Below are 12,101 nucleotides of genomic sequence, written 5' to 3'. Positions count from 1 at the left end.
TATCAACTACCTTCTGCAGTTGAATGAGACCGGAGGATCGTTTCATATGCTAACACAGCCGACGACACATGGCACTCCGGCCAGGTTTGGAACTGGATGCTCCAAGAACACGGGTCCTACGCTAGCTAGCTCGGTCAGCTCATTCAACGTCGTTCAACAACTTGATAAACATTGTCAAGGATAAGTTAACAGAACTGATTCAAGGATCGTTCCTCTATCTTAATGGAAACTTTCCGTGTCGTTCTTATTTCGCGACGCTGCATCAATTGCTAAGATTGGCAATGCAATGTCGAATGATAAACCGAGAGTTATATCGAAGGGAGCGGTCGTCACCGATTCTAAAATTCGCATAGAGTGGCACAGGAAACTCCTATCCGGATTCGAACAGAGTACCTCCAGTTCTGAGACGCGAGTTTCAGATATTGCTACTGTGTTCCACTTCAGTCACCGGTATAACAGAAAACCATCGCTGGAGATCACACTAGGATATTAACGTTGGCTCACGATACAAAAAACGCATAAGCCTACTATAAGGTTTTCATCTGGCCATTTAATGTACAGAGGAAAAGAACACTGGAAAAATGACCAACGACGTTTCAACGACAACACGGCTCCAGTCCACAGCGGATCAGACCTCAAAGACAGTAAAAGGATTTTCACGAGCGCCACTAGACGCACCATCGAAACTGCGTGAAGGTCGCAAATTTTAAGACTTCAGTATTTACGGAAATAACTGTTACGATAAACACCGTGAGGTAGATTATATTTAGCCAAACCCCGCTAGAGAACCACAATTTGTCAACCTCCAATATTACAGTTATAGCAGGCCTGATCATCTGTAAAGGGATACTTTTGGTTGAATTTGATTACGTTGGAAAACACACTCGTTACTTACGCTTAGAACACAAAACGCCAAACCACAGAACTCTGATACATTTTTCCATACAGTTACATTTATATATGATAAAAATAATTATATCCAAAAGCAAAATTAAAAGAAATTCAGTAGCGTCAGTTTCAGCTGGCTGACCGATACTTGAAAAATACATTTCAAATCAATTTTCAAAACGATGTCGAGCTAGCGTATTTTGGGGCGAAAACTTCGAAGATTAATGTCAACACTGAGTACTGAAATTCTGTTGGAGGACTTACAAAAGAATTTCCCTTCCCAAAACTAACTGGCACACGTAGAATAATTATTTAAATCTGAAGATCACTGCAGTCACACACACACACTCCTTTGGGGTAACCGACAGCTATCTTAGTAAAACACTGAGGGGTCTCCGTCACTGTTTTAATGACAACTGTTTACACAAAATTATTACAAAACAATAAATTCAATGTTCAATAAAATTACGCCGATTGAAACACAAAATTAAACAAATACAGTAAACCCCCAACAATCCGGGGGCGGATTAACCGAGGTCTATCTTGTTTAAATAAAAATTAATTTAGAAAGTATGTTGTGCTAGAACGTTAAAAAAAGGAACAACTACAACAATTACATTATTTAACGTATTAACAAGAACAGAAGAGAAAAACAAACAAACGAAGATTTGCAAGGGTGGGATTGGATGTAGAAAGTTGACTGACCAATAACAGTTGGCCTCTGAACAGCGACGTAAAGAACTAAAACATCAGAACTATTTAAGAAATGAAGAAAAGTGAAAGAAGACTTACATTGAAAAATGAAGTATTAAATATCAACAGAAACCGATAGACGAAAAACGCGAAATTATCGAGAAAGAACGACTCTAGAGAAAGCGCTCCAGAAGGAGCGCGTTGCTCTAGTTTTTCTAAAATAGTTGCCATATACTGCATTAAATTTTATATAAAATCCTTTCTGTTGCTAGTAAATCTAAAAATTCAAATGGTATATGTCTGTAATAAACAAATATCTTGTTACATCGATGAGCTTTTTTTTTTTCATTTTTACTTATTATCTGGGGTATCGATTATCCAGGAAAATAGATGTCTCAGTCAATCCGGATAATCGGGAGTCCGCTGGACCTTTGCCCTAAATAAACAATTTCGTCAGCGTTTCGCCCCTCAACGCTCGGTCCGGTGTGACTGACTGACTGACTGCTATGAATTGTCTCCAAACGCCAGTATTTCTGTAGCACAGTCTTCACAGATTCAAATTCACGCGGTCAACGTTTTGATGGACCTCAGCTCCTCCCTTCAATATCGACGTTTCGTCAGTCGTTCAGGATGCAGACACGTTCATCACTACTAAACCATCGATTGCCACAGAAATGTAAGCATTTGATAGAGAATTTGCTAGAAAAACTTCTCGTTCTCTTGCTCTGAGAATCTCGGTTCTCTGTGAGAACGAGACAGCAGTGATAGGAGCAGAAGCCACGTAAAAGGCTTCATTGTGTCGCAAGAACGAGGTAAGACCTCGGAGATAAGGCTGGCACGCTGTGACGACAAAAGCCACTTCCTGCGTTGATTGTTCAGCGCCAGTGCATCCTTTGCACAATGTCTACAAGATGCAAGCACATCATCCTGTCAGTCCACAAATTTAAACTACTGGACGGATTTTGACGAAATTCAGTGTGGACGTTACCCTACCGGATGCTGTCCCGAACTAACTCCTTTGAATTGACTACAGTCGTTATTCCAACATGGCGGTCGCACGATATTTGTGAGGTGGGACCAACACCAGCCCCAGCTCTTCCAAAAACATGTAAGTTTTGTTGCGACAAATCTTTGTTTGTTGTAAAACAATACGCAACAATGAACTTTAGACTCGACCAGGAATCCATCGCGCGACCACGAGTAACTTTTATTGTAGCGAGTGTGCTTTTGCATTATTAAAAGATCTGTAAAGTAAATAAATTGAAGTTAAGGATGATAATGGACGTTTCGTCTTTCCTTAAAATTAACAGGCCCAAAAACTCCACACAACGTATATTATGCATGTACTAACGAGGCCGTGTATTCAAAATATATTGTTCTCTCAACAGTAAAAGTAAAAAGTAAAGTTTGTCCCACTATACGCCATGTAGGCGCTTGGGGGGAGTGGAGGTATAGCTCCTCTCTTCCTTGACCTCGGCACTAGATGGGGGTGAGTGGTCAGCATCACGCCCCTGCCAGCTTTACCCCCGGGAAAGGACCCCGGTACCCATTGTAGAGGAGGCTGGGTGGGCCCCAGAGCCGGTCTGGACGCAGAGGCTAGAGGAAAAATCCTCTGTCCCCATCGGGGATCGAACCCCGGTCGTCCAGCCCGTAGCTAGTCACTATACTAACTGAGCTATCCCGGCTCATTCTCTCAACAGTGAACTTCGAATATATAAATAAATCCGTGGATAAGAAACACAACTTATACAAACTCACATTACTGTTAGAGCCTTCATGAAATCTGTCTGGAACAATAAGGAGCGTTCAGAATGACACAAATGATGCAAAGAACGGAAGTGGAAACTATCGATTACACGTTTCTAATCTTGTTATGGAATCTGCAAGTTCATCATGGTCCGTTACTCGGTTTATGTAACGACTTTTCTCGTCTGCATCAGTTAAACGTGTCGAATTGGAGGATAATTCTAAACGATAGATTGCTGATAATGTGAAATTGGTTGTGGCCTATTTAAGTAGCCTGGAAGGCCCCAAGGAATATAATAAATATCATAAATCAGGACTGCCCCGTCCCCCTGACCCACATCAATGGAGGAATCACCCTGAACACGAAATAGAAGTTCCAACGGTGTGTTTGATCATTAATCATTACCACTAATAAACCCCACCATTACATTGCATTTTGAGTCCATCCTGTTCGCATCCTCTCAACCTATTTTAATATAAAGGATATTCTGGGTCTCACAGGCCGTGAGTGTCTAAATAAACGGTGGACTGAAAGAGGATTTTCGAAAATTTGGCCACCTAGATCTCCGGACCTGGTGTCCAGACTGAAAATCACAGACAAGTACAATTTGAGGCATCACAGACGCTGTTATAACAACTCTAGATGTTCCGAGTCTGGTGTAGCAGGAAAAATTAATAGTGAATCGATTTATGTAAAGGGATATTGAACCAGTTTCATCCGTCACTGACAATCTATTTCCCTAACATCCATTTTAATTTATATCTTATCTTTATTATGATTCATTTACATTTTATTACGTTGTATTACGTATTAACTCTTTAAATTATTATATTTCCTATGTCAATATCCAAAATCACGACTTGAAAAATTAATTTTACAGATATAAACATCCAAGTACAACCTCCAAACCAAAAGGAAGAGACAAAAAACTTAAAATTAAATAAATTAAAATAATCAATAAACGCAACGCAAAATGTACTACATTTTTTAAAATATATTAAAATTGATAGACCTGATGATGATGTGATACACATTGAAACATGTCGTCGATACAAAAAATGTAACAAGATGCAGTGTCTACTGAGAATGTTATAATTTTAGATAATTTTAAACAACATTATTTTAAGTTTGTGTATAGACGGAAAATAAAAATATTGTATCCATTTTAATGTTATCTTTCCATATTATTCTCTGTCTTTATAACAGACTTTTCCAAAATCGTTCCACGCTGTGTTACCTTTAGCAAGTCCTTAGAGGGCACAAGTAACTTTCTAATCGCTTTTGTTGAAACGTTCATGATTCGAGGTCGAATAATTTCAACTGAAATACACGTTGAGAAAACCTATGCCTTGTGGCCTAATAGTGTGGGTAACGCGTGTGTGCACTTGCTGGAACGTTTTATGAAAGAGACAATAAATGCTTAGAGAATTTTCATGGGAAAACGTCTGGGCTAATGCGTCCGAGGCGTTATCATTAACAATTCTCTTCTAGCCAGTGTGAATGAGGTTATTCAAGTTTACTTTAGTTTAAGTGTTTTTTATGAAAAAGTAGTGCAGAAACCGGCCACTTGGTGAACGCCGTGTTCAATGCTACATACACAGTGATTCAATATTGACTTTCATATATTTGAAAATATGTTTTATGATCATGAAGAAATGCACATTGGTTCGGAAGCCTCTTTGTTTTGAATTACAGCCATTTAAAATTTATATTTATTGCAAATTTCTTTGATCGTAAACACTGCGCATACATGCAGACATGTCCGCCCATGATGCAACGCGTAGAAAAGGACATGTACTTTTTCGCAACGATCCCTAGAGGGTTTACTCAACTACGCGACGAAAGTAATTCCATCGTCGTTCGTATTCTTGTTTAATAGACATCTGGCATAAACCACTATAGATAATGGAAGTCAGCGAAAGGCACATATGGACAAATACAAGCAGATTACGAAGGAGTGGAAATTTGACGCAAATTGTTTACAAATGACCTAGGATCACACTTAATCTCCTTCCTCGTAGTTGATAACCTCTCTGCATCCGAAAACGTGCTAAACCACGGGTCAGAATACGAACGATAACAAAGTCTGTGGTCCATATAAATCCAATCCACACCCTCTCACACTGTTTGCCTTAAAATATATTCGAACACTGTCCTCCCATCTACAACCACGTCTTGTGAGTAGTCTCTTACCTTCAGCTCTCTCCAAACTTTTGTACGCATTTAATATTTCCCACATGCTCTCTATATGCCCCACCCACCTCATCATTTTTCATTTTGGAGAGTTGTAAAATAGCCGGTCTGAGGCGTGGGCCCTGTGCCGGTTGGACACTGGGACCATGGGTTCGAATCCCACTCAAGCCATGGATGTTTTTCTGTGTTGTGCTGTCCTGTGTACAGATAGAGGCCTTGCGACGGGCTGATCATTCATCCAAGGAGTCCCACCAAATGTCCAAATAGATCATGTAACCTCTAAAAGAGACGGCCAAGACCCTCACTGGGTTGTAGAGCCAGAGATGAGATCATTAGCGGTGCAAATTAAGATTTTCCTCGCTGTGCACCCTCTCAGGTTCAAACATCCCCCCCACCCCCTGTTCTCAGATACCTTCAGACTGGGTTCTTCCACTGATGTGGTGACCAAATTTCACAAAAAAGGTAAAAGAATTCTGATTTTCTTTAATCTTAACATTTGTAGGTATCAGGCGGTAATACAAATATATTCTGAACTGTAAGCATCATCGTACTGAATCTGTTCTTAATTTATCCGTTAATTAAATTTTAATTTATTACAGTCATTCCCAAATATTTCAGCTTTGCTGCATTTTCAAAGGGTATGTTGCCTGCCTGTAGATACTAATCTAATCCTGTAGCCTGGTGACGAAACACGGAAATGTGAACATTTTCATCCGCATTTACGTATTTCTAGACCAACTGCCTTACTAGCTTGTCACAGAGCCTATGCGATTTGTGACTGTCAGACGATAAATTTCCACCATCAGCGTCGACCACTCAGTTCCAGCTACTGTTTGTGCTCTTAAACTTTTCTGATCGCTCATTTCACAGCAAAGTTTACAATTAATGTTTACCTGAACGGACTTTACTACAGGTTTCGTTAAAAGGTATTTTAATTTATTCAACTATAGGGTGATCAAAAAGTCAAGCAAACTCATTCTGAAATGTAAGATTTGAGGTTTTCAAAGCGGTGAGTATGAAGATTTCTGTCTTCTGGGTTGTTGCGCTGTGTAGTCTGGTCGATGTTAACCAACGTTTCGGAGGTCATACTGCCTCCGTCATCAGGGCGATGAGTATGAAGATTTCTGTCTTCTGGGTTGTTGCGCTGTGTAGTCTGGTCGATGTTAACCAACGTTTCAGAGGTCATACTGCCTCCGTCATCAGGGCGATGAGTATGAAGATTTCTGTCTTCTGGGTTGTTGCGCTGTGTAGTCTGGTCGATGTTAACCAACGTTTCGGAGGTCATACTGCCTCCATCATCAGGGCGATGAGTATGAAGATTTCTGTCTTCTGGGTTGTTGCGCTGTGTAGTCTGGTCGATGTTTACCAACGTTTCGGAGGTCATACTGCCTCCGTCATCAGAGCGATGAGTATGAAGATATCTGTCTTCTGGGTTGTTGCGCTGTGTAGTCTGGTCGATGTTAACCAACGTTTCAGAGGTCATACTGCCTCCATCATCAGGGCGATGAGTATGAAGAGTTCTGTCTTCTGGGTTGTTGCGCTGTGTAGTCTGGTCGATGTTTACCAACGTTTCGGAGGTCATATATTCATCGCCCTGGTGACGGAGGCAGTATGACCTCCGAAACGTTGGTTAACATCTACCAGACTACACAGCGCAACAACCCAGAAGACAGAACTCTTCATACTCATCGCCCTGATGACGGAGGCAGTATGACCTCTGAAACGTTGGTAAACATCGACCAGACTAAACAGCGCAACAACCCAGAAGACAGAAATCTTCATACTCTGATGACGGAGGCAGTATGACCTCTGAAACGTTGGTAAACATCGACCAGACTACACAGCGCAACAACCCAGAAGACAGAAATCTTCATACTCATCGCCCTGATGACGGAGGCAGTATGACCTCCGAAACGTTGGTTAACATCGACCAGACTACACAGCGCAACAACCCAGAAGACAGAAATCTTCATACTCTGATGACGGAGGCAGTATGACCTCTGAAACGTTGGTAAACATCGACCAGACTACACAGCGCAACAACCCAGAAGACAGAAATCTTCATACTCTGATGACGGAGGCAGTATGACCTCTGAAACGTTGGTAAACATCGACCAGACTACACAGCGCAACAACCCAGAAGACAGAAATCTTCATGCTAAAATATTTATTGTTTGTTCAAATTCAACACAATTCGATTCGATTAATAAATACACAACGTCGGTGTGACTATACAAGAGCTCGCTCCAGTTGTATTTCAACAATGGAAGTCCAAGGATGTCTTGTTCACAATAGCGTTCATTGTCGAACATCACCTGGCGTCTCGTTCTTGGCTCGCCACAATGAGTTTAGGGATACATTTCCCGATTCTCCTGCGCCAAACATCGCTGAATGCAGTCGACATTTGCAACACTAAATACGACAGTGGTTCAAGGTTGATCTGGCCTTCTTTTCTACACATGCCATCGCCTTGGCAGGGCACTGATGCGGGCAACGAGGAAGGAAGTAGGCTGATTGCCTAGCCAAATCAGGACACGACGCTTTAGTTCGTCATTTGTCTTGAATTTCTGCCCTTCCAGATGCTCCAACGTTGGCTACCGAACGAGTGGTAATTACTAGGGGCTAAATCCGGACTGTGAGGAGGGTGGCTCATGATTTCCCCGCTCAAGGTTGCCAACGTCGTCGTCAAATTCGCCGTATGTGGACGTGTGTCGTCGTACATCAGGATGATTCCCACTGTTCCCGGCCTTCGGAAAATGTTTTGTACCAATCACACCCTCGAGAATTTCAGCAAGTTTCACTTTCTTTTTCACCATAAATTTTATGATACAACGATGTTCTACACTCGGAGTGACACAGTCCGACGCCATTTTGTAATGGTTCTAATGCGAAGACGCGAAGGGCATTGCTATGTGTGTGGCAGTGAAATCAGTGTTTCTACCATTTTCTACGAAAGGTGCTTAGTCATTCTGGTGCAAACATATTTTGTGGGGAAAAAAGTGATAGTGGAACCACGGTTCCGGAGAATTTGACGTAAATACGTCTATACGGAAAGGAAGTTTATATATTGGCTTTATTCTAAATATTTCCTTTATACATGCTTTACAATTGAGTAAAGTTTGATTAAGACATTGCTTATTCAACTTGAATTAGTTACGCTTAAGATGGGTCTGTGGTAGCTGAATGCAATGTAATGTAAGGTAAGGTAATGTAAAGTTTTATAGGTAATAACAATGCCGAGTAAACAGATGAGGTTTCCTAGGTAACTTAACAATGAAGTTACACTTTTTCGTTTTCCTTTTTCGTAACACATTTTTGCCGAATGACCCTTCAATATAGACGTATTTACGTCAATAAATTAAGAATCCAGGTCAACCTTGAACCCCTTCTTTATGATTTCAATGCAAATTATTCTTCCGGCAAACAAAACACGTGTCACGAATGGGTTGTGTGACTTTTCGGTCACCATGTACTTTCATTGGTGTCCTCCATTCAACAAGAACGTTCTATAATAGTTCCCTCGTAAACGAATCATGAGCTTTCTTGATGGATGGTGTACTGTTCCATTCTTCTCCGGGCTGTCTGATCAGGAGCTGATGGACTACGTTGAAGATCCCAAGTGATATTCTTCGTTAATTATAAGTCAGTCTTATCGTATTCATTTATAAACAGGCACAATAATCGATTCATTCTACCGCTCTGGTAAATCTTCCTTACTTCAAATAAAATTAATAGTTTTGCGGATTTCAGAACGTAACGTATTACCTTCCGCTTGGATAAATTCTACCAGAATTTTCTCAGTGCCCGAGGATAAAATTGTTTTCAATAGCAATCTCAGCCTCAAAATATCTGCACTTCAGTCCGCCTAACATAATTAATCCCATTCACATTGAAAATATCGTGGAACAATGGTAATCTGAGCAAGCTAGATTAGTAACCCTTCCTAAATTAAATTGTGACTCTGTGCAAGTCTCCAGTAGTGTTTGAAGATTTTATGTTCAAGATATTCCCTCGTTCTGGCGCTGAAAGTCCTTCTAACTACTTTTCTTTCACTGTCCAAATTATCTCCGCTCATTTGACTTCCTTTTATTTAATAATTTTCAACCTTCTTCGTCAAGCCACAGTTTATACACCTTTAACTCGTAATTACATATGTTTCCATTGGCAAAATAGTTTATGTACCCTCAAAAAATTCCCCAAGCCCTATTAATGTCAACATTATCCAAGTTGCAAACCTTCTTGAGATTATCACCTGAAACTGTTCCTTAACTTCTTCAGATCAAATGTCTTTGTAACAACGTTACGCTCTGTTCACTTGCCCACAGCCTCTCTCCGAATTTTACAGCGACCAAACAGTGGCCAGTATCACAGTTAGCCCCCCCCCCCAAAGTTCGGGCATCTCGTATAGCAATCTCTCTGTGGTCTTTCCCCCCTGAATGTTGCAGTGTGGGGAAACTGGGCTCTTAACAATTAGATTTCTGATACGACAGTGTTTACAGCCACATTGTTACTAGTTCCCGGTTGTCTGTTTATAAATATCTCATAAAACTTTTTGTAATACGAATGGAATTGATCAGATAGACGATCTTCCTTTGCACGGAAAATCTTGTTGCAGAGTGGACAACATCCTCATTTCCATGGAAAAGTGCCACCTTCGTCCCATTTGACTTTCCGTACTTCCGCCTTGATACTGTTTTCAAAGAACCTGGCCTACAGATGCTTCTAAAATTCCAAGTTTCAAATCCCAAGTCCATTTTCGGTTGTTTAGTTCTTTCAAAAAACATCAAAGTTCGAGTACAACGTTTTGAAACATTTTGTTTCCCGCAATGCGGAGTTGTTGGCCCCTTTCAATATCAAGCTGGAGGACCTCCTCTTGTCGGCTGTCCGTAACTGCTTATTCAATAAATTCACCATTACGTTCCGTACCTTGGAAGCCTTCTCCACCACCCACAACTTGAGAACGCGCCATGCTGAATTGACAAAGGACCCACGCAATATGCGACGAAGTTGTCAGCGATCGGTTGGTAAAAACGAGATTCATGCATCACGAAATTCTCCGAATTAAAAGGATCAAATGACACCAGGGTCATATCACGAAAGGTTAATGTTTTGCCCTCAGTCACACAATGAAACGATGAGTGAAATCAGTACATAAATGCGCAGAGACGTGAAATGTTTCTCGTTTCTTAAAAGTGGTGTTTAATGACGCAGATCTCGTTCCCCCACCAACTTCACATAAACATGTAAAGATGTTGGTATACTGTATTACATGAAACCCGTACTGAAAGAGTTAATAAAGACGCCCTAACGGATCAAATTCTCTACCGAAACAATACTTTTAACAAACTTACTGCACAAATAAACCACAGTCACGTTCTAAGAACATAAACACTGATTCAAAACAAAGCCGTGAGGAGTTCCTTAGGTCCCATTTGTTGATGTACTGTACTTACAGACTTCGTCGCAAAACACGTGCTGCCGTCTGTTGTTCATGCGCACAACCAACCACTCGCGACGAACTTACGCGCTGATCGCCTCACTCACTACTGCCTGGACCGACGCCAGACAGACTTTTAATCGGTTCCTCCTTCGGCCTGATGTGTGACGCGTCTCTCTACAACCAATCACGGGACAGTTTCTGCACACCCGAAAAAAGAACAACAACTAGCCCGTGTATGAAGACAATGAGATGCAAATTTTAATAAAATTAGACACGTACTAAATATATAATGCATTGAAGATATTTGTGAGACTGTATGCATATTGCATTAGTGCTTTCAGTTCCTGGCTCGGTTAATGCGATGTAACATCGACCTTTCGTCATTGACGACTGTACATAATTCGGAGGAACTTTTAAGAGCACAATTACAAGAAAGAACATGTCGACCTTCTGTTATTTTGCGACGTGTTGTGTCGTACAAGTTTGCCGACGTTTCAGAGGTGCATACTACCTCCATAATCAGAAGCGGTGAGCGTCAAATTCTACGAGATTATACGCGGTAATGTCCCACAAGGCTGTCATCTTCATCGTGAGAACTGGAAGTCTCACTAATGTGAACATCACATGCAGCTTTTTGCAAATTTGGCATTCAGTCATGGGCTTAAGACAATTGAGATGACAGAATTTAGGCTAAAAGTTTTGTGTCGTAATTTCGAAAGCTCTTAGCCATGTAAAAAAGCTACTGCCAACAAGATAGCCCTAAATCTAGATAAAACCAATATAATAAACGTTATAACAAATAATTCATCACAGCATGATTTAAACATAGGTTATAATACGAGGGTTACTTCAAAAGTCATGGCAACTAATTTTTGGGTGGCAAACACGTTATATTGAAGAAAGTTCAAAATATACATATGAAAGGGCACGACATACTCCTCCGATTGGCGTAGTCAGATCAGGTGGGTGTGAATGGGTGTAGTTATAGTAGGCAAGAAAATAGGCACATTACGGAATGACCGTTTCAAGAAACTTTTACGACGTTGGAGAATAGAAGTACTCCACCATCCTCCATATTCTACCGACCTTTCGCCATGTGACTATAACTTAATACCCAAATTGAAACAGCCATTGCGAGGG

At 40.9% G+C, this 12,101-nt stretch overlaps 1 long non-coding RNA gene across 1 annotated transcript in view; it reads right to left on the bottom strand.

Annotated features, from left to right (window-relative positions):
* Positions 1 to 11,468, bottom strand: part of LOC147875038 (uncharacterized) — a 51,407-nt gene extending 39,939 nt beyond the window's left edge. Inside the window, exon 1 of the long non-coding RNA XR_015534995.1 lies at positions 10,975 to 11,468. This is a non-coding gene — a long non-coding RNA (uncharacterized LOC147875038). The remainder of the gene's footprint in view (positions 1 to 10,974) is intronic.
* Between the last annotated feature and the right edge of the window lie 633 nt (positions 11,469 to 12,101).

This window comes from Zootermopsis nevadensis, unplaced genomic scaffold (assembly GCF_977971745.1).
Source record: "Zootermopsis nevadensis isolate Lab colony 2312 unplaced genomic scaffold, Znev_1.0 Znev_ptg000002l, whole genome shotgun sequence".
Taxonomy (NCBI): Eukaryota; Metazoa; Arthropoda; class Insecta; order Blattodea; family Termopsidae; genus Zootermopsis; species Zootermopsis nevadensis.
Note: the sequence above shows the minus strand (reverse complement) of the source record. Positions and strands in the feature narration are given on the sequence as shown.